This window comes from Lissotriton vulgaris, chromosome 7 (assembly GCF_964263255.1).
Source record: "Lissotriton vulgaris chromosome 7, aLisVul1.2, whole genome shotgun sequence".
In the NCBI taxonomy this organism is placed as follows: domain Eukaryota; kingdom Metazoa; phylum Chordata; class Amphibia; order Caudata; family Salamandridae; genus Lissotriton; species Lissotriton vulgaris.
The window spans coordinates 317578291-317605588 of NC_141695.1; positions in this window are offsets into that span (position 1 = coordinate 317578291).

Genomic DNA, 27298 nt, shown 5'->3' on the forward strand with positions numbered 1-27298 from the left:
AGAATCCGAAGATAGTATATACCTTATGTTATTTCAAACGTTCTTGAAATACAGAAAGAGGTCCGAGCAATCGATAGAGCTTTTTCGGTAGGGCAAATAATCTACAACGATAAAAAGGCACAAGGCCAACGCAGTAATTTATAGCGTGTAACAGATAACAGCTCTGGAATCACAAAATAGATGCTGCAGCCACAGACACAAGTCTGGCCTCCTGTTGCTGACCGAAGCTCCGCAGGGGAGGCTTAAACAATAGGTTTCCTATCACAGGAAGGTGTAACCACTTCCCAGACAGGCCTTAGTGAATTGGGGCTGGATGGGTGCACTCCAAGAATACTTTGAAGTCTGCACCGGGGCCAGAATTGGTGTCTCTGTGCATAGCCCAGGTCGAACTGGTTGCAGAGGCTACCAGCCCCTGCACCGGTGCGAACCTGGACAATGGAAAGGGGTGTAGCCACCCCTCTTTTTAAACCCTCCCATAGGTCGGTCCGCAGAGTTAGTCCAACCCCTTTCTTAGGTATAAGTAAGGAACCCCTGGCAACAGGACTTTAGATATCCCTGGACGAAACTCTGCAATTGAATCCTGGAACTTCGACACTCTACTCAAGACTAGAGGATGGATGAAAACTCCCTTGGGATCAAGGAGTGACTCCCCTGCTTGGCAGGCACCAACGAAGCAATTTACGGTCTGCTTCTCCGAAGCTCCCGACGGACTCCGAAGTACCTGCAGCCCCAGAAGAGGATTTCCAGACTTCTCACAGGCCGATCCGATTCCCCAGCAAATTTGAGACCCGCAGCCCTCACGAGTGACATGGAACTGGAACTCCTTGACACCGTGCACATTTACAATTGCATCCGCTTCTCGACGTCTCTTGAAGCTGTGATCACAATCTCTGAGTCCTGCTCTATCTGACCTATATGTATTTTTTGGCCATCACCCGTGTTATAGATTGCAAAAGAAAACAGATATCTCTTAGTGCAGCTTACTTGTGGTTCATTTAATCAAAATAGAAATATGTGGTATTCTTCACAGGCTGGGACCTAGGAACTTGATGCGAGGTCACGGTTTAAGCAATTTAAATAATTCCTGATAATTAAAAAAAACAAAAAACAATATTCAACAATATTCCTTGATGTATTTAATGGTCGATAGCAAGTATAGTTTAAAAAAAACAAAAAAACATATTTTTTATAGAAGGATGGTATGGATGACCTACTTTTTACGGAGGATCGCTTTATAGAGCCAAATGGAGATCAAAAAACGTGATATAGTTTGTTGACACCATATATTCAGATGAAGTTCTAAAAGAAGTTAAAACAGGAAATTACTAAGATAATAACCCAACGTTTTGGTGTAAAGCAGTATTATCAATATATTACTAGCAATCTAAGTCCGGGTGATTTTCTTTAATGAGTATTAATTTAGGAATATTTCTGTCAAAGATCAAATACTCCTACAACGATGTTTAATAAACATATATTGTTTATCTTAGTAAGATGATTGTAGAGTTTACCTTCAAAAATACGAATTGAAGCGATAAGAGGCACACTTAATATCCTGTATGGAACGTTAGTCACAGTAAAATTCTAACAGGAAAACAAAAATGACGAGTAGCCTCACTATTATTGAAAAAACGTGATATCGATACTAAAGAATAGCATAACGAAGAAGAGAATCCGAAGATAGTATATACCTTATGTTATTTCAAACGTTCTTGAAATACAGAAAGAGGTCCGAGCAATCGATAGAGCTTTTTCGGTAGAGCAAATAATCTACAACGATAAAAAGGCACAAGGCCAACGCAGTAATTTATAGCGTGTAACAGATAACAAATATAATGCACAAACGTGTGGATAGCACAGGGCGGCATACCTTATTTAAAACAGTCCTCTCATGAAATTGGAGACAAAAGGGGTCTGCACTGGCGTGGATATCGCTCGGTCGACTAGGAACAATGTGTAGCCGCCATATAAGAGGCGCATCACAATGACGTTTCAAGTCATGTGACGAGTGTGACCGGCAGTGGTATATTTAAAGGGATTATTCCAAACTCGTCCGACTCGTGTACATCACGAAATTAAGAGCGAACTAAAAAAATAACATGGCTCGCTATGTAGATATTGCAATCAAGGAGCTACGGCCATCTATGTAGAAAAGAAATAAATAAACTCTAATAAAAAGGCAGAATAATAACATCCAAGTAGGATATTGGTGGGCTACATGTAGGTTTTTGGTTACTAATTCCAAAGAGGGAGGTGCGGAATGCACCACAAGATTTACACGAAGAGCACCTTATTGTTCCTTTTATGGGCTTACCACTGTCAATGGTTTTCTGTATAAAGGGGTCTTCTGTCATTTTTGAAGTAAACCGAGAATGTACTATTAGATCTTTGATGTTTTTATTCCGGCGATGAGCAAACAGTGGTTTTGCAATCTTTTTCTGATTTGTATTACTGTCTAAAAGATGCCAATTAGAATTTATAATCTGTTTAACTTGGCTGTTTAATGTAGAGTGTTCTGTAATACAAACTAATTTACATTCTGCTTTATTATTATTAGCATTAAAAAGGTGGTCTATATCATAATTGCGGGCTCTTTTATATGATTCCCCTACCAGCCGGTGAGGGTAACCTCTTTCTAAAAAGTTATTTTTCATTTCCACTGCTTGTATATCAAAATCAGAGAGCTTAGTGCAATTGCGCCTAACTCTCAGAAATTGGGAGAAATTGATACTTTGCTTTTGACAGAGCGGATGATTGCTTTCGAAGATGTTTCTCGCTGTGGGCTTTACGAATAAATCCACCTCGAAAGTTCCCTCGTTATGTTTTATGACAATATCTAAAAATTGATCACGTTCATGTTTTTTTTTTTTTAATTATAAGGACTTATTTAAATTGCTTAAACCGTGCCCTTGCATCAAGTTCCTAGGTCCCAGCCTGTGAAGAATACCACATATTTCTACTTTGATGAAATAAACCACAAGTAAGCTGCACTAAGAGATGTCTGTTTTCTTTTGCAATCTATAACACGGTTTATGGCCCAAAAAATACATATAGGTCAAATAGAGCAGGACTAACAGATTGGGATCTTTTTGTCTTTTCTAATCACATCTAATACCTTTCTTTACTATATCACTCCTAGATAATGGTACCACAGGTATAAACTAGAAATGTAACAACTGTGCATTAATCTTTGATACAGTATATTGTATATGTATCAACAAAATGAATATGTATAACTATATTCACTTCCTTCTTGCTTTTTTATATTATGACAGACAGTAACATACCCTCTGTATATGTATTGCACAAAATGGACGTCTAAATTGTAACGAAATAATGAGAATGAGTTTTTATGTTAATTGCTTTTAAATTATGTTTTAACACCTTCAGCGTGGCGCGAATTTTCGCGCTGTGTTGAAGGTTCTAAGAAACGGGCGTGGCCGTGACGGAACGGTTCCGTCAAGCACAGCCCAACCGGCGCTCGTGACGGAACCGTTCCGTCACAAGCATCGAAGGGGTAATTAAATTCTAGGTGTTCTGTCATCTCCTAATGAAGACACTCTATGGTGTCGAAACGCGCTCGCAGATTTACCCCTTGCCACTTATATCTTTTTAACAAATTGACATTTTTTTGTCATTGAAATGTTTTGCTTGTTAGCATGATTTTTATAATTTTCATTAAAGATTGTTTAATATAGTACCTTTTTTTAACTCATTTCTCAGTTTAAAGTTACAATTCCATTGTTGTGTCTTTTAAGTTGCTTGGGAATAATAATTTCCACTGTGTCTTTTACCCTGTCCCAAGAACTATATTAGTTTTCAGGGGGTCCTTATTACTCACATGTGAGTCAAGCTTCACCTCCTTCATCTGAAATCACCCGACATCGGTGGGCCTTCTACTATCGTGCCCCCGGTCACTGGCTAGTGACCCAGACTCTGTCCCCTCTGTTTTCAGGTTCTTTTCATCTTCAATCCAGGCTTGGATCATCCCGTACATTTTCAACTTCGACCGCAGAAGCACTTTGCAGCAGATCGCCATTGAAATCACTGACAATTCCGGACACCAAAAGACACCTATGCACCTGCCTTCCCTGGGTGAGGTAACTCGAGTACTCAGGTGCTCCAGTGGGTGTTGGCCCTAGAACCCCTTAAGTCTAAAGGGGTTTGCTTAAAGTCTTCTCCTAAGTGTCCCTTTTCTTTGAATTTCCAACGGCGACTTTCCCCATCTCCATAGCTACCACTAGGATAGCTTTCAATAAAGGTTGTTATTTAAACTATCATCAATAAGGGGTTTTTTGGACTGGTGCAAGGTGCCCACTATAACTAGTGGACAGCATATGCCAGGCCAACTTCTCACATTGGTGTGCAGCGGGTGGGATTAAAGCCTGTCATTGTTTTTCCAGATAATCTCAAGTGATTGACTAACTGAAAACCACTAAAGGTACCTGAGGTACATATAATACAGGCTTAAACTACAGTAAGTTCTACTGAACTTAGAGTTGCGTGTCAAGGGCTTAGCACACTCTTTCTACAACTCAAGAGAGTTTATTAGGCCACACCAGAGTAGGTAGGTGCACACATCCCTCCCTCACTAGTGATGTCTTCAAGGCCAGGAACCAGTGGGTCCCTGCCAGATGTCAGTACTGTACTGGCATCCAAGTACGACACATTCCCATTCTTAGAATTGAGAGCACTGTGTACTACAAGGCGATTGAATACAGGCGGAAGTGCCAACACCCAACTCCTCATAGAGGTTCTACTGCTGGATGATCTTAGAAAGGCTTCAGGGCCTGATGGGCTAGGCAGTGGGAGTGGAGCAGCAGAGGAGGAAAGGCCCAGTAGTGAAAATCAGCAGGACCAGGACTCTGATGCTGACCAGGAAGGTGACAATGACCTTACCCTGGACAATGCAGCTCCTACTGGAGATAAGGATGAAGTCCAAGGTAGCCCTATCTTTATCCCCTCAGGACGAGTTGGAAGTGTGCCTAGAATGCCAAGATCTCCTTCACAGGGATCTACCCATTCTGACACATCTGTAAAGACCTCTGTCTCTTCTCATAGGAGGGAATCCTCCCAGGAGAAGAGAGAAAGACAGATGAAGTATGAGGAAGCCCAGCTGAGAATTAGAAGACAGCAGGTAGCCTTAGAAAGGGAATACCTAGAGCTTGAGAGAGCTAGAAAAAAGATGGGACTAGAGTCCCATGGTGGCAGCAACTTCCCTAGTGGTAGAGAGAGATCTCATGAGCATAGGAATTTAAACAAGATTGCCCCTCCCCACCAGAGTGGGGATGACATCCACAAATGGATAATTGCCCTGGAAAGGGCCTTTAAAGTTCAGAAGGTCCCCCAGGAGCAATGGGAGCCATCTTGTGGCTCTCCTTTGCAGACAAAGGTAGAGATAAGCTCCTCGTTGTTAGAGAAGAGGATGCTGGTGATTATACAGTCCTGAAGAGTGCTCTGATTGAAGGGTTTGGCCTAACCAATGAACAATACAGGATACAGTTCAGAGATACCCAAAAGGCTCGGACTCTGGACTGTGTTGACTTTGTTGATTGTGCTACTAAGGCTCTGGAGGGCTGGTTACTTGGCAGTAAGGTGTGTGATTTCACAGGATTGTACAACTTAATTATGAGGGAGCAGAGCCTTAATCATTGTAAAAATCAGCTGTTGCATCAGCACCTCGTGGACTCTGATCTGACCTCTCCCCAAGAATTGAGAAAAAAGGCAGACAAATGGGTCAGAACCAGGGTGAAGCAGAAGGTACAGAACCAAGGTGGTGACCAGAAGAAGCAAGGTTCTAAAAACTCTGATATGGGTGGGGAAAAGGATAAAGACCAGAAGTCTTCTCAAGGTCCCCAAAAATCTTCTCTGGTGGGGAATCCCAATCATCCAGGAAACGGCCAAAAGAAACCGTGGTGTAAAATCTGTAAGCAGAAAACCCATTGGACTAGTGATTGCAATAGGTCCAAAAACTCAACTCCAGCCACCATTGCCACATAGGCAACCGTTCCTCCAAGTAGTGGTACTCAGAATAAGGGTGTAGTACTGTTTACCCTGGGTTCTGAGATGGACTCTGGCCTAGTCAGAGTTCCAACTCAGGCTGTCGTGATCTGTGATTAAGGCATGGATATATCCTCCTTTGTGAGCCCCAGTAATCTTGACAAATATAGGCAGCCGTCTTTGATAAATGGCAATTCAGGGACACAGGGGCAAGTGTCACAATGGTGACACAAGACCTTGTGGCTCCTGAGCAGATCATACTTGGTTAAATGTACCAAGTGACCAGTGCTAGCAATGTCAGGACTGACCATGCCCAGGCAGTTATTAATTTCTCCTGGGGAGGGGTAACTGGCTTCAAGAAAGTTGTGGTAAGTGCAGACCTCTCTGTTGATTGCTTGCTTGGCAATGATTTTGAGACTTCCGCTGAAGTGGAGCTCAGGACCCATGCAGAAATGTTGGGAATCCCTGCACATGTGTTTGCTGTGACTAGGTCACAGGCCAAAATGTCAAAAGCTGAACAGGCCCTAGATACTGGAAGAATGGACCAGGTGCCTTCCAGGAAAAGTAGCAGTAGTGTTATGGCAGTGCCTTCCCCCTGACTCAGAATACAGATCAGTCTCTTGAGGGAGATGATTGTAGTCCTGAAGAAGGAACTGTCCCAGATGAGCTTGAGCCTGTTGGGTTGAGTTCCTGGGGACAGGGGGCCCTTCCAGGGCAGATCTGAGCCAGGAGCAGCTGATCTGCCCTTCTCTTGAACCCCTCAGACAGCAGGCTGCTGCTGAGGCTGCTGGGAATGCTAGTGGTACCCATAAGATATATTGGGATGATGGACTCCTGTACTCAGAGAGTAGAGACCCCAAGCCTGGTGCAGCCAGGATGTTGGTTATACCTCTGAAGTTCAGGGGCTTCCTATTAACACTAGCCCATGATATTCCCTTATCAGGTCACCTGGGCCAAAATAAGACTTGAGACAGGATTGTCCCTCACTTTGATTGTCCCCACATGTCTGAAGACACCAAGGCGTTTTGTCGCTCCTGTGTCACCTGTCAAGCCAGTGGCAAATCAGGATGTACCTTAAAGGCCCCCCGATACCACTACCTGTGGTGGGGTTCCCTTTGAGAGGGTTGGGATTGATATAGTCTGTCCCATGGATCCTCTGACAGCATCTGGGCACAGATGTATCCTTTTGGTGGTGGACCATGCCACTAAGTACCTAGAAGCCATTCCCCTTAGGACCACCACAGCACCTGTGGTGGCAAGGGCCCTCTTGGGAGTGTCCTCAAGGGTGGGTTTCCCTAGGGAGTTAGTTTCAGACAGAGGTGCAAACTTCATTTCTAGTTACTTGACTGCACTGTGGAAGTAATGTGGAGGGAATTACAAATTCACCACACCCTATCACCCACAATGCAATGGTTTAGTTGAAAGGTTCAACAAAACCTTGAAGGGCATGATCAAGGGTCTCCCAGAAAAGCTTAGGCGCAGATGAGACATCCTTTTGCCCTGCCTTTTGTTTGCATACAGGGAGGTTCCTCAGAAGGGGGTTGGTTACAGCCCTTTTGAACTTCTGGTTGGGCATTCTGTAAGAGGTCCCTTGTGTCTGGTGAAGGAGGGATGGGAGTTTCCTCTCAAACCACCTAAACAGGACATAGTGGACTATGTACTTGGTCTCCGCTCCAGGATGAGTACATGAAAAAGGCAACCAAAAACCTTGAGGCTAGCCAGGAATTGCAAAAGGCCTGGCATGACCAAAAGGCTGTGCTGACTGTTTACCAGCCAGGACATAAAGTGTGGGTGCTGGAGCCTGTGTCCCCAGCATCCCTCTAGGACAAACGGAGTGGCCCCCATACAATTGTTGAACAGAAGGGAGAGGTTACTTATCTGGTAGACCTTGGAACTCCCACGAGCCCCCATAGGGTGCTTCATGTCAACAGACTGAAACCATATGTTGACAGGGCAGACATGGGCTTGCTCGTGGCTACTGATAAAAGACAGGAGGAAGAGAGTGATCCACTCCCTCACCTGCTCTAACAGAACCCTGATGATGGGTCAGTGAATGGTGTAGCCTTGGCAGGCAGCCTCACTACCCAGCAGCAAGTTGATTGTAGACCTGTGCTCAATCAGTACAGACATATGTTCCCGCTGACTCCAAGTCAGACTACCTGGTGCACTCATGGAGTGGGCACTGGGGACAGTCTGCCTGTTTAACATAAGATTTACAGGCAACCTGGCCATGTCGAGGAATTGTATCGGGACTGAGGTCCAGAAGATGTTGGATTTGGGAGTTATTGAACCCTCAGATAGCCCTTGGGCTAGTCCAGTAGTCTTGGTGCCTAAACCTCACACCCAGGGTGGAATGAGAGAGAGGAGGTTTTGTGTATACTACAGGGGTCTCAGGGCTCAAAAATCTGAAAATGGTACTAGCCCTGCAGGTCTGGTACCTTGAAAAATCTCCTCGCCCTAACAGTAACCTACTTGACCTCTGTCTCTGAAAGCGGAGCAAACGTGACAAGATAACAAGATTTAAAGGCATCTTTATTGCTCATTTGCTTTGTGAGCAATAAAAGAACACTACTAGTCTGTGGTGATGCCCTTTGGTTTGAAGAATGTACCTGCCACTTTTCAAAGGTTGGTGAACAAAGTTCTAACAGGCCTGAAAGACTATAGTGCAGCTTATCTAGATGATATTGCTGCCTTTAGCGCCAGTGGGAGGATCACCTGGTCCACCTGAGAAATGTTTTGGAGGCCCTGCAGAAAGCAGGCCTAACTATCAAGGCTACTAAGTGCCAGATAGGGCAGAGTCAGGGTGTGTACCTGGGCCACCTTGTAGGTGGAGGCCAGGTTCAACCATTGTAAATCCAGTAATTGTATAGCGCACAAATCACCCCCGAAGAGGTATCTCAGCGCTGGGGGCCATTGGGAAGATTAAGCGAGCTATTGCACAGAGTCGCATGGTGCTGGGCAGACCCCTGCCACCGGAGCCAGGGAACCATGGCAGAGCAAAATCCAGACCATCATGGACTGGGTTGCTCCAACTACCCAGACTCGGGTCAGAGCTTTATTGGGCCTGACTGGGCACTACAGAATATTTGTCAAGGGGTATGGATCCATTGTGACACCCCAGAATGACTTAACTTCCAAGAAAATGCCAAAGAAAGTTCAGTGGACAGTTAGCTGTCAAAAGGAATTTGATGACCTGAAGCAGGCCATGTGCACTGCTCCCATTCTGCAAAGTCCTAACTACTCCAAAGAATTAATTGTCGAAACAGATGCATCTGAGTTGGGGGTAGGGGCTGTGTTATCACAATTGAATGATGAAGGTCAGGACCAGCCAGTAGCTTTTATTAGCAGAAGTCTAACCCCTAGAGAGAAACGTTGGTCAGCTATTGAGAGGGAGGCCTTTGCTGTGGTTTGGGCTTTGAAGAAGCTGAGGCCATACTTGTCAATCACTCACTTCACTGTTCAGACTGACCATAAGCCCCTCTTATGGCTAAAACAGATGAAGGGTGAACACCCCAAACTTTTGAGGTGGTCCATTTCCCTACAAGGGATGGACTATACAGTGGAACTTAGACCTGGGAGAAACCATGCCAATGCAGATGGACTCTCCAGATATTTCCACTTAGAACATGGAGATCAACTGGTCAAGGTTAGTTTAGCTTTCCTGCATTTTTTTGGGGGGTGGGGGGGGGTGTAGGGGAGTAGGATCTGCTTACTATGGTTACCCCAACTTTTTTCATTGTTTGTCGACTTTAGTCTGACTGGGGCCCTGCTATCCAGAACCCCAGCCTAGCTGCTTCCTCTCTAAATTGATTGCATGTACTATAGGTACACTCCAGTTTGGTTACTGGGGTACCCTTGTGAGTCCCTAGTATATGGTCCACTAGGTACTAAGGGCATAGAGGCCTACCAGGGGCTGCAGCATGTATTATGCCACCCCTGGGAAGCCTTCCAAAAGGACTCCACAGGACTGCTACTGCAGCCTGGGTAAGGTGGTGCATGTGCCCCTTACTAAGATATAGGTTACCTATATCTATCTTAAATCACTGCACATAGAAACCTATCAGTCACCCCAATGGCAGGCCTTATCAATCTCGAAGGCAGGGTGCTTGGTTTCATGTAAGAGGGTGCCCATGCATGAGCAGGGCCCCTCTGCAGCCTTCGGAACCTATTCTCTGGGGCTGTTCTGTTATGCAGCCAGACCATATACTCTTAAGTGCATTATAACCTTGCTGTAAATGCTAACTTTGGAATGGCTGCACAGAAACATGTCGTGTTTGATGTCAAACGCTTTGGAATCCTACCCCTCCCCCCCGCCAGTCCTGGTGGCGGGGGTAGAATTCCACCCTTCTAGAGGGAGTGACATGTACACACCGGTCTACCTGGCAACAGTTTTTAAGAGCCCTGGCATCACAAAATGGATGCTGCAGCCACAGACACAAGTCTGGCCGCCTGCTGCTGACGGAAACTCCGGCAGGGGAGGCCTGGACAATAGGTTTCCTGTCACAGGGAGGCCTTAGTGGATTGGGGCTGGGTGGGTGCACTCCAAGAGTGCTTTGAAGTCTGCACTGGGGGCACAATTGGTGTCCCTGTGCAAAGCCAAGTTCAAACCGGTTGCAGGGGCGACCAACCCCTGCTCTGGCACGAAACTGGACAAAGGAAACAGGTGTAGCCACCCCTCTTTCCAAACCCTCCCCAGAGTTAGTCCAACTCCTTTCTTAGGTATAAATAAGAAACCCCTGGCAACAGGACTTTAGATATCCCTGGATGAAACTCTGCAACTGAATCCTGGAACTCCGACTCTCTACTCGACTAGTGGACGGAAGAAATCTCCCTTGAGGTCAAGGAGTGACTCCCCCGCATGGCAGGCACCAACAAAGCAATTTATGGTCTGCATCTCCGAAGCTCCCGATGGACTCCGAAGTACCTGCAGCCCAGGAAGAGGATTTCCAAACTTCTCAGAGGCTGATCTGAGTCCCCAGCAAAGATGAGACCCGCAGCCCTCACCAGTGACGTGGAACCGAAACTCCTGAACACCGTGCACATTTGCAAGTGCATCAGCTTCTCGACGTCTTTTGAAGTTGTGCTTTGGGTTACTTGTAGCCCACGCTCGAGCACCTTTTGCACTGAAGATTGTGGGACTACACTCCACACTTGTTTTGTGAGCCCGCTTCTTGCATTCCCGCTCGAGGCTCCTTCGCGATCCCTGGTCGGTCGACTGGTGGGTCCTCACGAAGGCAACTCTGATTTTCCATGGGCTTCCCTGGTTGCTCCAGACATGCCCTGACTTCCCACCATGTGGTGAGTCCCTCGGATGTTGCTGGTCAACACCGAAGCATTTCTTTACTTCCTGCGTGGGTTGCTGTTGCCAAGGCTTGTTGGGTCCAATCTGGGCACCAACGCTGCAACACTCGACATCCTTTGTGGGACAGCTCGATTCCAGATCCTGGTCATCGTCGACGCCTCCTGGTCCTCGTGGCTGAAGAGTCAAGCTTCACTTCCTTCATCTGAAAACACCCGACATCGGTGGGCATTCGACTATCGTGCCCCCGGTCACTGGCTAGTGACCCAGACTCTGTCCCCTCTGCTTTCAAGTTCTTCTCATCTTCGATCCAGGCTTGGATCATCCCGGACACTTTCCACTTTGACGGCAGCAGCACATTGCAGCAGATCACAATTGAAATCAACAATGATTCCCGACGCCAAAAGACACCTATGCACCCGGCTTCCCTGGGTGAGGTAACTCGAGTACTCCGGTGCTCCCGTGGGTGTTGGCCCTAGAACCCCTTAAGTCTAAAGGGGTTTGCTCAAACTCCTCTCCTAAGTGTCCCTTTTCTTTAAATTTCCAACCGCGACATTCCCCATTGAAGTTAACGGCAATTCACGGCTGTGTTCTCACACTGCACGCGTCCCCGTGGGTCCCCTGTGTTAATACCTTGGGTGGTTCCTTGTGACCCCAACTCTTCTATAGGCTCTAGACCTTGTGTCTAGTCAAGTCGTGGTTCTTATACCACTTTCTTAATATATGGTTTGGAACGCCCCTAGGGCTCAATGTATATTGTGCTAATTTACTGTGTGCTATTAAGTGTAACTTCTCTTCCAGGGGATCCTCATCAATAGTCATAAGCATTAGAATATTCCCGCCCATGCGCGGGACCCCGGAAACACTATATCATACGTGCCCCACATATATATATATATACATATATATATATAAATAAACATATATATATATATAAAAACATGCAATAGCAGCCAAATAACATCAGAGCTAAAATATGCTGTGAAGAATTTCTACCATACATGAATATTCAGCATTAGAAACATGAGAAACAACACCAAAGATTGTTTAGAAACTGTTTTCATGCTATGAAAACAGCAGAAATTCTCATAACTCACTGGAAGCATAGGAAGCTCCCAGGCTGCACTGCAAACACACAGTCTAAAAAGACTGAAAAGCTAACCTGTAGCTGAATAGCAATAAACTGACACCGTGCCTTTAAGGCACTCATGACCCCCTGTATCCCATCATGCCCCAGGGGTGACAGTTAGGTCTGTTGTTCTTTCCGGCTCCTTCAGGAAGGATCCTGGTTACAGAGCTCCACTAATTTTCTGTTTTCTGACAGAAAACTGCTCACTTTGAACAACTTTTTTTACTTTCTTTGACATTTTTCATCTTGTCAAGTAAGGAGCTGCCTTTTTTAAGTCAGTTTACTGGGCATTTTCAGTGAAAATGCCTTCACTTTTTGATAAGTGTCCTTCTTGTGGTAACAAGAAAGCAAAATCAGACAACCACGATGTTTGTATCCTGTGTTTGCCTGAAGAACATGATCCAGGCACCTGTCCTCACTGTGAGCACCTGTCAGGAAGAACTCTCAAAGACAGGGAGAGAATTCGCATCTATGGCCTGGCTCATAGGTCATCCAGAGGAAGGTCTCCGGGGAAGAAGGTACTAAAATAACTCTTAATTGTGTTACGTCTGGCACTCTCTTTAATCTGTTCACCAATATTTCACTGTTCATTTGTGTGCTACTCTCTCCTTTAGTGCTTTGTCTAAGGGCACTGTTTCTTCAATGTATAACAATGGAGTAAATGGGGGTCCCATTTGCAAGTGGAGGTGTGCACAATGTTAGCAAGACCTCATTGGTCTATTGCTGGTCCTTTCACCATTTATATCATAAAAAATCTTGATTACTTCCAATTTTGATTATCTCATCATTATTTATTTATTTTCTTCATTTTCAGAAAAAATCTGTTTGAATTAATTCATTCATTTACAACAGTTCACTCCTACCCAATGCATTTCGGGTCAAGGGTGACCCTTCTTCGGGGGTCTATGAGGAAAACAAAGAATTACATGAGTGTTACTGCTACTTTCAATTTCTCACATTGATCAGTTTCTAACACTTCATTATCTTACTGGCAACTCCATATCAGTACTGTAACCACATTACAAAAATGCATGAAAGATACTTTAGTTCGATTGTCCACGTAAATATTCGCAAACAAAGCATGAATTGCACCCTGTACCACGATTAGGTGTATACCCGTTCTATGTCCATTTACCAAAACAAACGCTGTATAGGCAATAGCCCCATGTCATCTGTCTTTAATATCTAGCTACACAGATTTATCAAAAGAATAATACTATTCTTCGTGCTAATCAGCTCTACAACGAGCGTTCCGTTCTTACTCACAGTTAAATCTCAAGCTTCGCGCCTCGTCTTCGTTCAGCCAATCGCTATGCGTTAGACATTTCCCATTGTGCTTTAACTCGTAATCACGCTCGTGATTGGTTCAAATCCCGATCACATGATCGCAACGCGATCTCTAGCAAGTTGTATATCACAACAGTAAATTGTAATCATCATAAGCCGCTGTGAAGCATATTGGCAACATCTAAACAATTGTTTATATGTGCCCCCTTATTTACGCGGTCAGCGCAAGCAATTATTGACAAAAACTTATTATGAAAATCCTGCTCAATAAGCTGTTTTATCAAATTTTCAGATAACTGTGGGTTACCTTGTTCATAAATAAAATATTTAACTGGATAAAAAGACAGCATAAACGTTTAAACATTTAGACATGACATTATGTGTCGGCCATCTTGGAATGGGATCATGGTTCATGTGCTAACTACAGGAATATAGAAAAGCCCTTCTAAAATGTTCATAAGAAACAGGATAGTTCTATCCTGTCATTTAATCCATGAGGATATAAGCTTCCCAGTCTATGAATCCAGAAGTATTCGGATCTTAATCTCCGTTTGTGTGTGTCCTGATCTGTTCTTGGTTTAATCACCTCCAATATGGTGAAACGTAACTGTGCTATGTTATGGCCTGATTCTGCCCAATGGGTTGCCAGTGTAGATTTGACATTCTTCAAGCGAATATTGCTTTTGTGTTCCGTGATCCTTATTTTGATTTTACGTTCAGTTTGTCTGATATATAGTTTCCCACATGGGCATTTGATCCCATACACTACTCCTTTTGTGTCACAAGTGCTTGAATGTCTTAATGAAATAGTTTTTCCAGACATGGGATGTGTGAATGTTCTTCCCACCATTACATTGTTGCAATGCATACAATTTTCACATTTCTGCATGCCTTTATGTGTCACTTCCAAATCCTCAGGTGTTTTCTTTTTCATTAATTCCTTCATATTCTTAGATCGATGGTATGCAAATGTGATGTTTTTGGAAAACAATGTTTGTAGATCTGGCTCTTCCGTAATCAAACTCCAATGTTGTCGCATGATATTAGCAATTTTCACTGATTGCATAGAATGTTTCAGTGCACATACTGTTGGTTTGTTATCCGGCTTTTCTCTGGATTGCAGTAGTGTTTCTCTATTCATATCTATTACCTTGTTCTTGGAATCTTCCAACAAAGGCTCTGGGCACTCCAAGCATTTGCCACTATCTCAATTCATCCGACAAAAGAGGATTACATCTGACCCCACTAATTTAGCTGCCACGTTCGAAAAACAGATCCAAAAATACTTGAAACGAGGATACCCAGAGCCTTTGTTGGAAGGAGCGACGTTCGGCATCGAGGACCAAGACCCCTCCGCCGTCGACAGTAACTCGTCGATCGGCGTCGAGGACACAGTCTCCGTCAGTGTATCGTCGACACTCGGCGCCGAGGGGGCCCAATACCCCTCCGCCATCGTCGCACAGGCACTCGACGTCGAGACAGAAGACTCCGTCGATGACTGGTCGTCGCCGTTCGAAGTCGAGACAGAGATCTCCGTCGACGGCCGGTCATCGCCGTCGAGAGACCATGGATCCTCACATAGACATTCGAAATCGAGATTGTTTGACCCGCCGACTCCCCGAAGGCGTTCGGCGGCGAGGGAAGAACGCTTGACGTTGAGGCATTCAGATGTTATCATGGTAACGGAGTCTGCTTCCCATCATTCCTCTTCACGGTCCTCTGGCTCCTCAACTGAATTTTCAAGGTCCAGAAGGCCTGTGCGCAGATCTCCTGAGCGTCGGCCAGATCCTTCGGCTGAGCAAGTCAGACTGCCACCTAGATGGTACAAGTCTTTGGACCATTGGCGAAATTCTGGGGCTACCAAACGTATGCAAGAATATGCCAGTCCACAACACAAATCTCCTCTTCAGAATCTGGTAGACAAGCGTAGTCCTCCCAGGCGCAAATCACCTGTGAGAACACCAACCAGATCTCCCAGAAGATCCCGATCTCCCAGAAGAAGACCTCGGTCAGAAGATCGGATCAGATCTCGCTCTCCTAGACGGGAAGAGCGTTGAAAAAGATCGCGGGAGCGGAGGCACAGTGTTCACCGTAGGCGCCGACGAACTCCGTCTACTTCATCTACCTCTTCGACCAGGTCGTCCAAGAGGGACTACTCCCCTACGTTGACGGACAGTCCTACGTCCAGATCCTCCCCAGTGGATGACATTGGCACGTATCTGGATGTCCTGCAAAGAGGAGCACTGAAACTGAACATTGAAATGTCTGTCCCTCAGGTATCAACGACAGTCATTTTTGAGACTTTGCACAAGAAAGCCATCTCCCGTCCACTGCTGCCTTTAGTCCTGGGGATTATGGATCCTGTCAAAGAGGTTTTCCTAACTCCAGCGGCTATCAGAGCGGTGCCAGCCCGCATTCAGTAAAAATACAAACCGGCCTCTTCTGACCCGGTTTTTGTAAAATCTGACCCTCCAGGAGACTCTTTAATTCTGGCAGCGGCGCGGAAGACGCACTCAGTCGATGGTTCCTCTTCAGTCCCACCAGACAAGGACAGCAAATCTCAAGACTCCTGGGGTCGAAAGGTTTGCAACTCAGCTACATCCACTCTGAAGGTTTCTAGTGCAGCTGCCCTTCTGGGTCGATACGACAGAGCCTTATGGGACTCCATGGAAAGGTTCAAATCCAAACTGCCAAAGGAGGACCAGCAGGATTTTGAAGAGACTGTGACAGAAGGATGTCTGGTGGCGAATCAGATGGTAAGCACGGCTGTGGATGGTGCAGTACTTTCAGCGCATTCCTATTCACATAGGGTTTGTGCCAGAAGGTCGGCCTGGTTGCGCCTTACAGGTCTGAAGCCGGATGCTCAGCATCGCATCCTTAATCTCCCCTTTTCGGGTTCCGCTCTCTTCGGGGAACATGCTGATGAAGAAATGGCCCGAATGAAGACGGAACTAGACACAGTGAAAGCTGTGGGTTTGGAGAAGAAAAAAGAATTCAAACTCCGCTTCAAGACCAACAGGGGGAGAGGGGCTCAACAGAGGGTTCAAACCCCTCAGTAGTCCCAAATTAAGAACCAGGGGAAATCCCAGTTTCGAGGCAAACCCAGCAGAGGTAGAGGAGGTCACCAACAATCCTCTAACACCACAAGAGGATGAAAGGCCTGAGCAGTGGCTTCCTCTGGCGCCGTTACCCACTCCAGTGGGAGGAAGTGCTTCACAACACCTGGCAGAGTGGGTCAGCATCACAAAGGATCAGTGGGTGCTGAATATACTGCGCAATGGATACAAGCTACGTGTCCGTGTGCCTCCGGAGAGCATTCCTTCAAAGAGCTCTTGCCCTCACCAGCTAAGCTTGCTCCGAAGAGAGGTGAAAGTCCTACTGCAAAAAAGAGCGACAGAGGAAGTTCCTCCCGCTCAAAGAGTTTAATCCAGATACTTTCTTGTCCCCAAAAATGATCAGGAGGACTAGTTCAGACCAATACTCGATCTGCGACTCTTAAACAAAGTCATCGTCAGAGAAAAGTTCTGCATGCTAGCTCCTCACCAAATATGCCCACATCTTCAAGCCGGAGATTGGATGTGTTCGGTGGATCTGCAAGATGCGTACTTTCACATCCCTATTGCTCAACAACATCGCAAGTTCTTGAGGTTTGTCGTAGGGAACAAGCACTACCAGTACAAGGTGTTACCCTTCGGTCTCAAGTCCGCACCACGAGTCTTCACCAAATGCATGGCAGTGGTGGCGGCTTTTCTTCACAAAAAGGGACTCTTCATCTACCCATACCTGGACGACTGGCTCCTAAAAGGCCCGTCTCCGGTACAGGTAACGTACGATCTACAACTGTGCCTGCACCAGCTACACAGGCTCGGCCTCCATGTGAACCTGGAGAAGTCAGTCCAGCGGCCTACACAGTCCATCCACTACCTAGGCTCCGTTCTGGACACAAGCTCGGGAAAAGCGTTTCCTTCGGAGGAGAGACTTTTTTCCATGAGTCAGAAATGTGGGATTCGGCTAAAGTCTCGGCTTCCAACAGCCCGACAAGTAGCATCCCTGCTGGGTTCCATGGCGTCCTGCATTTTTCTCATCCCAAACGCCAGGCTGAGAATGCATCCTCTACAACAGGCTCTAGAGGACCAGTGGGACCAAGCAACAGGACGTTGGGAAGATCGTATCACTCTTTCCCAAGCAACGAAAGATGCCATCAAATGGTGGACTCAGAGAAAGAATGTACTGGTGGAGGTGCCGTTTCACCAACCCATTCTAACCCAGTCTATAGTGACGGATGCCTCCCTGCAAGGCTGGGGAGCACACATGGGTCCGCTTCAAATTCAAAGCCAGTGTTCTGCGCAGGAGCAGACTTACCGCATCAACATGCTGGAACTCAGAGCGGTATTCCTGGCTCTCAAAGCTTTCTTTCCAGCGATAGAGTCCAACTCAGTCCTAGTTCAGACGGACAATACGACCACCATGTTCTATCTGAACAAACAAGGAGGCACAAGATCTCGCCCACGCTCTCGAGAGGCTCAGACAATCTGGCATTGGCTACTCGCTCGAGGCCTCACAGTAGTGGCAGTGCACCTTCCGGGCGAGTTGAACGTAAAAGCAGACGCACTCAGCAGGCACTTCGAAGATCAGCCAGACTGGGTGCTAAACAACGAAGAGTGGAAGAGCTTTTCCGTTGCTGGGGTCGTCCATCCACAGACTTGTTTGCAGACGACGAAAACGCCAAATGCCACGCCTTCGCGTCCAGGTTCCACCGGCCAGGAAAGCAGGGGAATGCTATACTGATGGATTGGTCAGGGACATTCGCATACGTGTTTCCTCCCCTGGCTCTGATTCCGAGAGTAGTTTCCAAGCTCCTCAGGTCGAACATGGAAATGATCCTGATAGCTCCGGATTGGCCACGACAGTGGTGGTACTTGGACCTTCTACATCTGTCTGTGTGTCCACACAGACGACTCCCTTGCAGGCCGGACCTGTTGAGCAAGATGAACGGGAGGATAATGCATCCCAACCTCCCATCACTGAACCTAACAGCATGGCTCCTGAGGTCCTGCAATATGGACATTTGAACTTGCCTCCCGAATGCATGAACATTTTAAAGGAGGCTAAGAGGCCTTCCACGAGAATGTCCTATGCGTTCAAGTGGAAAAGGTTTTACTTATGGTGTAGGGATCATCACTTAGATCCGACTAAAGGGCAGGAGGACGTCATCTTGCCATACCTCCTTTCCCTGGCAACTGCTGATTTAAAGTACACTTCTATTAGGGTGCATTTGTCAGCCATAGTAGCATACAGAAAATCGCCTGATCAGATTTCTTTCCTTCAGGTTCCAGTGGTTAAGGACTTCCTCCAGGGGTTGAAAAAAGTGTATCCCCCTGTGCAAAATCCTTCTCCTCCATGGGAATTAAACCTGGTTTTATCCAGGTTAATGTCACCTCCTTTCGAGCCCATCCACAAGGCCTCCTTACAACATCTCTCTTGGAAGGCAGCCTTTTTGGTGGCAATTACCTCTGCGCGCAGAGTAAGCGAGATACAAGCGCTCTGTGCGAAGGAACCTTATACTGTTTTCCACCACAACAGAGTAGTCATAAGGGCTCATCCATCTTTCTTGCCTAAAGTCATTTCTGATTTTCATATAAAACAATCCATTTCCCGCCCTTTGTTTTTTCCAAATCCTACGACCCCAGCCGAGCGGTCACTTCACTCCTTAGATCTTAAAAGAGTGCTCAAGTTCTATTTGGAAAAGACTAAAGGGATTAGGAAAATGAGTCAACTGTTTGTGAAATATGGTTCATTGAGGACAGGTTTTCCAGCGGCCAAGAGGTCCATCTCCAGATGGATTGTCTCTTGCGTTAAATTGGCCTACCAGCTTGCAGGCAAGGCTTTATTGGTGTCACCCAAAGCGCATTCCACTAGAGGGAAAGCCGCTACAGTAGCCTTCTTGCATGACATTCCAATGTCCGAAATATGCACGGCTACAACCTGGAAATCAGTTCGTACCTTTACGAGGCATTATTGTCTCGAATCTGATTCCAGGTCCGATACTCAAGTAGGGCAAGCCTCCTTGAGGAATCTGTTTGGGTAGCCTATAGCCTACTCAGACTTGTTGATGAGATTACTGTCTTATCATTCCTTTGCCCGCAGGGAAGAGGAGAGGCTCGCTATTCTATTCTAATGCTTATGACTATTGATGAGGATCCCCTGGAAGAGAAGGATTAGTTACTTACCTGTTCTCCTAGTTCTCTTCCAGGGGTATCCTCATCAAAGTCATAAGCAACCCTCCCGCCTCCCCAGGCAAAGGATACTCTTTAATAAGGAGATATTGTTAACCTATTTGTTACTGTTTTTTTTTTCAGTCTCCGAAAAGAACAACTGACCTAATTGTCACCCCTGGGGCATGATGGGATACAGGGGGTCATGAGTGCCTTAAAGGCACAGTGTCAGTTTATTGCTATTCAGCTACAGGTTAGCTTTTCAGTCTTTTTAGACTGTGTGTTTGCAATGCAGCCTGGGAGCTTCCTATGCTTCCAGTGAGTTATGAGAATTTCTGCTGTTTTCTGAGCATTAAAACAGTTTCTAAACAATCTTTGGTGTTGTTTCTCATGTTTCTAATGCTGATTATTCATGTATGGTAGAAATTCTTCACAGCATATTTCAGCTCTGATGTTATTTGGCTGCTATTGCATGTTTTTATATATATATATATGTTTATATATATATATATATATATACATATATATATATATATATATATATATATATATATATATATATATATGTATATGTATATATATGTGGGGCACATATGATATAGTGTTTCCGGGGTCCCGCGCATGGGCGGGAATATTCTAATGCTTATGACTTTGATGAGGATACCCCTGGAAGAGAACTAGGATTACAGGTAAGTAACTAATCCTTATGTGCTTTGACCTCTAGCCTCATAAAGAGACTAATATGGTGTGTTTAGAATAAAGTAACAACAAATAATAGCGGTGGGTCAGGACAAAAAGGGAATGACTAACTATGCAACTGACAGACTGTGCCCTCAAACCATGTGGTGTAAACTGACAAGACTAGAATTAACAGGGGTACTTCATTCAGGTTTGAAGAAAATACCCATCAGTATTCGACCAGTTAAGAATTCACTAGTAGCTATTAGTTAAAACTACTAGATTCGCACTACTTTTTTATTGATTTAGAAGCAGCGAGGTGTTTATTAAAGTTCTTTGCCTCCTGTCTATCTAATTTTAATAACACCTTTTTGTTTATTATCACACCTTTTTCACATGCACTGCTTGACAGTAGTCTCCTGTCGCCCTAACTATCTATCTATACATCACTGGGTTACATTTTAGTCTACCTACAAAAAACAACTATCGTAGACTATCTTCCTTCGTGGTTTGGAGGAACCCATATGATGAAAAGGGTGGCACAGGTCGAATACTGATGGGTATTTTCTTCAAACCTGAATGAAGTACCCCTGTTAATTCTAGTCTTGTCAGTTTACACCACATGGTTTGAGGGCACAGTCTGTCAGTTGCATAGTTAGTCATTCCCTTTTTGTCCTGACCCACCGCTATTATTTGTTGTTACTGTATTCCTGGGGGCTATAGCAGTGTGTGGTCAATAAATATTCCCTTGGACCCTCAAATCCCTGTTTTGTTCATGTTTGTGTTTAGAATAAATACATACATTTTATATATATATACCTGGTGTGGTTCTCCTTTCATTTGGTGATTACTGAGATTATAGACTGGTAAAACAAGCTGCTTTACATTCCTTCAAGACTTAGCCTGAAGGCTGCTCTCCATAGCTACCACTAGGATAGTGTTCAATAAAGAATGTCTTTAACCTATCATCAATAAGTGGTTGTTTGGACTGGTGCAAAGTGCCCACTATAACTGGTGGACAGCATATGCCAGGCCACCTTCTCACACTTGGGTTTTGGTGGAGTGATTGCATAAGTACACACGTCACACCAGTCCCCGCCCCTCCCGTCACTACTGTGCAAACACGCCCCCTGGCAGGTTTTAATTTGGTGAAATACTTCCCCTCAAATCCTGAGGGTCCCTGGGGGCCAACTAGCCCATTATGTACCTCTAGTAAGCGCTACAGAGCTCATTGTAAGATGGCCGCTCTTGAGATCGTTCAGGTTTCAATAACACTATTGTGAAATACGGAAATGACGGGCCAGTGGGAACACAGAGTGGGTTCTAAAAGGTATATCGAACACATCTTAAGATGGCCTCCATAAAATGAATGAATGATTATGAATGATTACACATTTCTATAGCGCATGGTTACCCTGAGGCATCCCAGACTGTGTCACATCACTAGGGAATGTCTAATTGACGATTGATCGTGAATATTTATCACTTTGTAGATCCTGCTAAATGCAGAACGGCAAAATTAATATTTCAACTTTGTATTACAAATACGCGTTAGAAATTAAGATCCGACGATAAAATAGACCCAATTTTTAAGTTCCGGGTCGATATATCTTACGTGAGGATAAATAAGGAACTGTCCTGGAAGTAGTTCTTTCCAAGTTACTTCCGGAATTGGACGCTTCGAGCAGGGAGGCCCCTCGAAATATACAGGTACAATCGTAAGAAAGCGGTGAATTAATATGGAAAGCGCCTTTTAGGTTTTAGACTATCGTATTGGAGGGGCGACTCTTCTTTGGTCCCCAGATTGGTGGCCTCTGGAACTTGGCCCCATCCCCAATCCCAAACAAACAGCAAAAAACCTAGGTGTTAAACTAGACCAAGCGCTCCTGCTTAAAGAGCACACCACGCAAGTGGCAGGTGCCTGCCTCCATGTGGTGGGGCTTCTGAGACGAGCCTTCCCGTTCTTACCCGCTAACCATAGGAAGACTCTCATCCAGACCCTTATCATAAGCAGAATGGATTACTGCAATGGGCTATACATCTCAGCTAATGAAGCACAGCTAGACAAACTTCAGGTTGTACAGAATACGGCGGCTAGACTGGCCCTCAATGCCCCTCCCAGAACGCCGTCCAGTCCCTTACTTCGCCAACTCCACTGGCTACCCGTAAAGCAGCGCATCAAATTTAAAATCTGCAACGTCATACACAGATGCCTGTTTAGCACCAGCCCCAGCTATCTAAAAGAAAAATTCCTGCCCTACATCCCTGCCCGCACACTTCGGTCCAGCAACCATCTCCTGCTTCAGGTCCCAAAGATTAGAAGGGCCAGACAGGGAGGCCGAGCACTGTCCTACAAAGGGCCTATTCTTTGGAATTCCCTGCCCACTGAACTAAAACAGACTAGGAGCCTGGAATTATTCAGGAAGAAACTGAAAACCTACTTGTTTACTATGCTTTAAATTTTTCAGGTTCCTCCCCTCTTCTCCTCAGCTCTAATCATTGCAGTAACCCTCTAATATGCGAGCATCAGCGCAGAGATATCCTTTCGGGAATTGATTCATGCGCTTAACAAGAAAATAAATAAATAAATAATATCTTGTGATAGTGAATAGGCAAATAGATTAAATGCATTGACTCCAACAAATGTCCGCCTGTTCAGATTAATTACTAACATTTATTAGCCGTACTAAATAATATGCAGAAGATTCAATAACGAGCAGTAACTGAACAACGTAATGGCTACCGCGTGTATTATGTTTTACCGCGTGCAATACTAAGCAGTAATCGAATAGCGAAAAAATGCTGCGTGCTACATGTTATGCAGAGCTGCCGAAGACTGAATAGTAAAACGTCTGAATCTTTAATGCACAACCTATAATACTTATAGCATTAAGCGTAAGTATGGGTATTAGAACAGTAATGCCCGATTCTAAATCTATATGTAGCTAAGAAAATGGGGAGCCCAAAGCAACTCTAGTATATAATTAACTATATCATACATATACCCATAACAAATTGAGGTATTAGTATTAGTGGAGACAAGCCGGCTGGTCGAAATGAGATCGATACTCACTAAAGTCGGGGAGTGCATAACGAGCACATTAGTTTACAAACACACAAAAGGAACATTTTAAACAAAGAGTCATGTATAGTCTTAAGATTGCTGGCAAATGATACAGAAGATTGACAATCGTCCGCATTTTAATCCTAGATCTGACAAACTTACCCGAATTGAAGAGAATTGCCACTCAACATCAACATTAAGGTGGAAGGAGTTCAATTCTTCCAAGATGACATTCTGGTCATGGGGGCATCCAAACAGGAACATAATGAGAAACTACACACCGTGCTACGCAGATTGCAAGAAAACGGGCTCACTGCAGAGTGGACCAAGTGCAAATTTGGTGTACCGTCAGTAACCTACCTCGGTCATGAAGTCAGCGAAAAGGGGATAGAGCCAAAGAGAGCCAACATGCAAGCGATAGTGGACTCGCCAGCCCCAGGGAGGAAGGAAGACGTCAGGTTATTCCTGGGAATGGGCGAATACTATAGCAAATTCATTCCCAACTTTGCCACCAAGACGCACTGCTTGCGCCAGTTACTGAAGGATAGAAATGGCTTCAAGTGGAACAAGGAAGAACAGGAGGAATTCGAGACATTAAAGCAAGAAATGAGTGACGCCATACCACTGAAAGGGTTCGATCCGGAGGCTGAGTCCATACTCACCACCGACGCCAGTGACTAGGGCCTGGGAGCAGTGTTAATGCAGAAGTCAGGCAACGGAGAGACATCAACGGTCAGCTTCGCCTCCAGGTCCCTGGCACCCAACGAAGAAAGATTCAGCGTCATCGAAAAGGAGATGTTAGCTGTGGTGTGGGCGATGGAACGCTTCAGACAATACCTCTGGGGTGCCAAGTTCCTAGTCCGAACTGACCATAAGCCCCTGATAAAGGTCCTAACATCTAATGGTCATGCCCATGCTACACCAAGAATTGCCAAAATGACACTACGATTGCTAGACTTTGTGTACGAGGTGGAGCACATACCGGGACCACAGAACAAGGTGGCAGACTTTTAGAGCGGCGGCTAAGGAAGGAGCTGACAAGCAGGAGACGCCGAGGTGGGAAGGCTACATGGTGGCGACCGTACAGGACACGGAGAAAGTGATAAGTGCGCAGGAATGGGAAGAGGCCTACAAACTGGGCGAAGACCTGGAAGTGATAAAAGGATACGTCGTCCACGGGTGGCCAGAGAAGAGGCACTTGAAGGAGACTTTGAGGAGTAACTGGAAAGTAAGGGAAGAACTGTCACTGGGGGAAAAACCCCTGTACCTTCTATGGGGTGACAAAGTCATTCCCCCCCAGGGGATCATAGATTATTTGATGGCATTGTTGCATGAAGGGCACCAGGGGATCACAAAGACCAAAGCCCTAGCTCGACAAGCGTATTGGTGGCCGGCAATCAACGCGCAAGTGGAACGGTACGTAAGACTATGTGACTCCTGCTCTAAGGCGGACAAATCCCAGTCTATGTTGAGACCACCGTTAGGGAAGTTCCCTGTGCCGGAAGGACCATGGGAGATGGTGTCTATCGATATCATTGGACCCATCCTGAATGTGGAAGGCATACAGAAGTACGCCATCGTACTGATTGACAGGTACTCCAAATGGCCAGAGGTAGAAGTGAAAGACGCAGTGGATACCGAAATGGTGGTAACATTTCTGAACGCCATATTCATCAAAGAAGGTATTCCCAAAATCATCACATGCGACAATGGACCACAATTTACCTCAGCGAAATGGGAGGCTTTCATATCCAGGAATGGGATTGAGGTCAAGCACACCCCCATATACCACCCCGCTGGGAACGGACAGGTGGAATGTTTCAACAGGGTAATAATGGGCACAATACAAGCAGCTATAAATGATGGACAGGATTGGGAGATGGAGTTGCCCAAGTTGTTATGGGCCTACCGTATCACACCAGGCTGCACAGGATACAGCCCCTTTAAGGTGTTAAGGGGAGAGAGCCATTTACAAAAGACAATGTTGCATGGAGGAAAATGGTTGTACAGAGCAAATGGTCACCAGCCATAGTCAGGAGGAATCTGGAGAAAGCGCAGGAGATGTACACTGAACATTTTAACTAGAGGCGAAATGCACAAGGTGTGTCACTAGAGAAGGGTGACTGGGTGAGAGTGAAGGTAGCGACCATGAGAAGGAAGGGAGAAAGCAAGTTCACACCGCCCCTACAGGTACTCGAGCCGTATGCCAGATCGGCATTACTCAGCGATGGCAAAGTATGGTCGCAGGACAGAATGGTGAAGTGCAGCAAAATCCTGAAGTGGGGAGCTGAGACAGGTGAAGAGGATGAGGATGTAGAGAGGAGGCGTGAGGAATGTCGAGGAAGGAGACAAGAGCAAGTGGAAGAGGGCACGCAGCAAGTGGAAGAGAGAGACATTGAACAGGACGGGAGTATCGGAGAGGACGAGAACGGAACTGGCAGGAGCAGGAAAGGAACAGAGAAAGAGAGGCCTGGAGGTATAAATGAAAGAACGGAGAAACGAGGCACGTTGCCGGTATCGGAGATGCAGGGAGGCGAAAGAGCAGATGGAGTGGTTAAGACGAGAGCAGGAAGAATCGTAGAGATTTAAGGAATTTGATATGGACACTAAGTAAGAGTGTGTAATCTTGTTATATGTTGTTGATTGCATGAAGGGGGGAGATATGTGGTAACAGTCTAGTTGTTTTAACTAGAGCCGGAACCGGAACTCGGGTACAGGAACCGGAAGGCGGCTCGATAGAAGACGTAGCCCCAGCGCTCTGGGGAATAAAGAAAGCTAAAACTCACAACGGCTCATGTCTCATGTGCAGAAGGGTTCCTATAAATGTCATCCTCAATCCCACAAATATTTCTAATGCTGCAATTTCAATGCTGGTGATGCAAAGTAAAGTGACTCCGTGCACTTTTACAAAAATCCAATTAGTGCCTACGGTGCGACGAATAGTCTTTTGTAAAACAAACGGATCCCAGACCATAAGGAAGTAGCCACATGCTGCTTCTTTCTCTCTTGCTCACCTATCAATTGCCATAATCCAGGGAAAATCCAACTGTGGCACAGAGGCAAGCGGGTCGTGCTCCAGCGTCCGTGTCAACAGCCATCAGTTCCTCTTTTAAAGGAGCATAGACAATGCAGGTTAGCTTCATCATGACCGGAAATGTAGCGCCTGTGGCACAATTCAACAGGAAAGGGGGAGTGTTGAAGCCAAGGCTTGACGTCCCAATGCTTTTATTTCCATAAATTAAAAAGTGGCAACGTGCATATCATAGCCATAGTCCTGACATGTTTCGGGTCAATCCTGAGTCTTGATTTCAGGTGAAGCAGGTTACAATTGTTAGGTAACCACGTCATTTCAATGCAAGCTACAGTATGCCAGATAATCCAATAGTACTACAATGACCAGCATGCCTCTGGATAAAATACTTAATGTCAAAGTACTTGCAGTGCTAATACAGGTTAAATGCTTTCCTTAACGCCGCAGATATTTGTAAAGTGACTGCGTGCATTTATACTACAATCGAATTAGTGCTCAATAGTCTTTTGTAAAACAAACGGATCACAGAACATTGCTGCTTCTTTCTCCCTTACCAACCTCGTCTACATCAACCCTTATGTCCACCTGCCACGCC